The sequence below is a fragment of the Tiliqua scincoides genome, chromosome 14 (assembly GCF_035046505.1).
Source record: "Tiliqua scincoides isolate rTilSci1 chromosome 14, rTilSci1.hap2, whole genome shotgun sequence".
In the NCBI taxonomy this organism is placed as follows: domain Eukaryota; kingdom Metazoa; phylum Chordata; class Lepidosauria; order Squamata; family Scincidae; genus Tiliqua; species Tiliqua scincoides.
In genome coordinates, this window is record NC_089834.1 from 7,897,276 (window position 1) to 7,900,945 (window position 3,670).

A 3,670-nucleotide genomic window follows, 5' to 3' on the forward strand; every position below is an offset into this window, starting at 1 on the left:
CAGGCAAATGAAGGAGAATGCACCCCCAGCCAGCCTCATGGAGGGGCCAGCCCTGTCCTTGTCTGTACAATAGAGCAGCTGACTTTGGACTTTGCTCTCAGTCTGGAGAGGTTGAAGAGCTTTCCATCTGATCTGGTCCGGAGACAGATGCCTTCTGTTGTAGTTCCAAAGGCCTGCTTCAGCAGGACAGCGAAGAAGATCCCAAACAAGGTTGGTGCAAGAACACAGCCCTGCTTCACGCCGCTTCAGATGTCAAAGGGGTCTGATGTGGAGCCATCAAAGACAACAGTGCCCTTCATGTCCTTGTGGAAGGATCTGATGATGCTGAGGAGCCTGGGTGGACATCCAATCTTGGGGAGAATCTTGAAGAGGCCATCCCTGCTGACCAGGTCGAAAGCCTTCATGAGATCTATGAAGGCTATAAAGAGTGGCTGTCGTTGTTCCCTGCATTTCTCCTGCAGTTGTCTAAGGGAGAATATCATATCAGTGGTGGACCTGTTGGCTCGGAATCCACACTGTGATTCTGGATAAACGCTCTCTGCAAGTACCTGGAGCCTCTTTAGTGCAACTCGGGCAAACAACTTTCCTACAACGCTAAGGAGAGAGATGCCATGGTAGTTGTTGCAGTCACCCCTGTCGCCTTTGTTCTTGTACAGCGTGATGATGTTTGCATCCCTCATGTCTTGAGGTACTCCACCTTCTCTCCAGCAGAGACAAAGGATTTCATGCAGCTCAGTGATGATGATCTCTTTGCAGCACTTTAGGACTTCAGCAGGGATGCTGTCTTTTCCAGGTGCCTTGCCAAAGGCAAGGGAGTCCAGGGCCACGTGAAGTTCTTCTAGGGTTGGTTCACTGTCAAGCTCCTCCAGCACAGGCAGGCACTCAATGTTGTTCAGCGCTTCTTCGGTGACTACATTTTCTCTGGAATATAGCTCAGAGTAGTGCTGCACCCAGCGTTCCATTTGCTGCGCCCGATCCTGGATGACCTCGCCTGTGGCAGACTTCATTGGCTCGGTCATGTCGTGAGAATGGATGATGGCCGGATCCCAAAGGATCTCCTCTATGGAGAACTCGTGCAAGGAAAGCGCCCTACAGGTAGACCACAGCTGCGATACAAGGACATCTGCAAGAGGGATCTGAAGGCCTTAGGAGTGGACCTCAACAAGTGGGAAACCCTGGCCTCTGAGCGGCCCGCTTGGAGGCAGGCTGTGCAGCATGGCCTTTCCCAGTTTGAAGAGACACTTGGCCAACAGTCTGAGGCTAAGAGGTAAAGAAGGAAGGCCCATAGCCAGGGAGACAGGCCAGGGACAGACTGCACTTGCTCCCAGTGTGGAAGGGATTGTCACTCCCGAATCGGCCTTTTCAGCCAGACTAGATGCTGTTCCAGAACCACCTTTCAGAGCGCGATACCATAGTCTTTCGAAACTGAAGGTTGCCAACTAGAGCAGCTGAACATCTCCCTAACTGCCTCGCCATTCAAGGCAAGTGAATTAGCCCAGTGAAAGGAAAAACAAGAGGTGTCAGGCAGCTGGGAGCTGCCTTGACGTTAAGCTGTGACATCACTAGGGTTTACATTACCCAGTGCAGGAGGCCAGAGCATCACTCTCATAATGGACCTCCTCCTACGCACTGGGCAGGGCAACGCCCCAGGCGGTGGATATGGTGATGCACAATTGCCCTGCCATTGCTGGTTTTTTGGCTATAACTTTTCATAGACCAGAGATATTTCAACGCAGTTTATTTCATTGCACTTGGCATGAAATTACACATTGAATGATATATAACATGATGGCATTATTCAAAAATACCAGGATTTTAAAAATTTGGACCAGTAGCGGTGTCACCCCCCTGTGCGTGTCACCCGGGCGCCCACACTCCCTGCACCCCCCTAGTAACACCACTGCTGCTAAGAAATTCATTTTCCTCTCCTGTAAGTTGAGGCCTAACCTTCAATTGTCAGGCCCGGCTAAAGGATGCTGAGCTGTTAATTTTGCTTTATTATTGTTGCTGAACGTTCTTGGGTTGCGAGTCATGAAGTAGCGGAAAAACCGAAAAGATACATGGTTAGGTTTGGGTGTGATTTATTCACTCATCTGTTTCCCATTACAAGCCAGATTAATTGTAGTGAGATCCTCAGTGGCGGGGTGCGGGGGGGGGGAGAAATGCTTAGGGAGGTGTGACTGTGGACGTTTTCTCAGCGTAAAGTATGTATCAAAACAGGAAAGGCACAATTTTTAACGTGATGTATTATGAGCAGGACTAAGGCCCAGATGTTGTTATTTTTAGCAGCCAGGCGGAGTGGATGGCATCTCCTTTCCAGAACTAGAAACAGACTAGACTGTGGTTCCTCTGCTCATTGACACTGTGGACACATGTCTCTGAAAAAAGTACCTTCCGGAAGACCTGCCACATGTGCCTCATAGGATGGTGCAGTCCTACCCAAGGTGCTGATTCACTCTTAAAAACTTCTGGAGAGGATCTGGACCACATGACCACCAAATTGGACCTGGAGAGTCTATGCCCATCCCTGATCATGTGAGGTCCCTAACAACCTGGCTGACCCCTCCTCCACATTATCACTTCTTTACCCACATACGGTCTTGGGCCGGCCCACTACCTGAATGATTTTCCTTCCATCCTGGCACCTGCTGGAGATCCTGCAGGAGTATTTCCTGCAACAGGCAGAGGGTTGGTCTAAATGACCTTGTGGGTACCATAGAACCCAATGATTCTGTGATTCTATTATCTACCCAGTGACTTTCTTCTCTTGACTCATGTCCCTCAATTGTGCCGATCAGTGAGTGGGGCAATTTTAATGAGGGAGGGCACGTTTTTAAGTAGATGAAAGGTGGGGGCAGACGTATTTTAAAGAAACAAATAACCAAATAAACCAGTGTTCCTCAACCTGTGGGTCATGACCCCAATAGGGTTGCAAAGCCTTACCTGACAGCCTTTCAAAGCCAGTGCAAGAGAGGGCTTGGATCTAATCCAATCACGGTCCTGCTTTATCAAAACCAAATTCTCGATATAATCCTGCACAGCTGCTTCTCATCGTCTTGCCCCACATCTCCTAAGGCAGCTACCTCACAGGTTTGTTGTGAAGAGGTAGGGGGAATGGGGTCTATGGGGCAGAGGGTGCCGAATTGAATCCTGAGAGAGGCAGGATCAGCAGTGAGTCCCCAGTCTCATTATTTATTTGGGGGGGGGGGGCTGACAACAGTTGTCTACCCAAGTCTTGGTTAGCATGCCGCAATCTGTCATCTTGGCTGCCAAACTATAGAGCCCTAGAGCTTCCATGGGGAGTCTTGCTCTGAGAAACCAGTGTCGATTCTGGTTTACAGAATGGCTTGCGGGGAGGGAAGGGTGGGTGACAAATCTCTAAAAGAACAAGCAACAATACTGCTGCACCTGGGTGGCTTTTTGATGCCTTGAGAGAGCCCTTCTGTACCTTCTTAATAAATCTGACCCAGTGACTACAAGTGTGTTTACAGAGGTCTAAGAGAATGAGAAGGACAATTTGTGCCTGTTTTCTTAAAAGGACAAAATCAAGTCTAGCTTACAGCACCCATGAGATGGGAAGCTGCAGGCCACCCATCTGGAAAGCAGCTGATCTTTACTTAAACTGCCCTTCCCAGGCTTCAGCAATCCCCACCCCCTTCCCCGGTCTTTA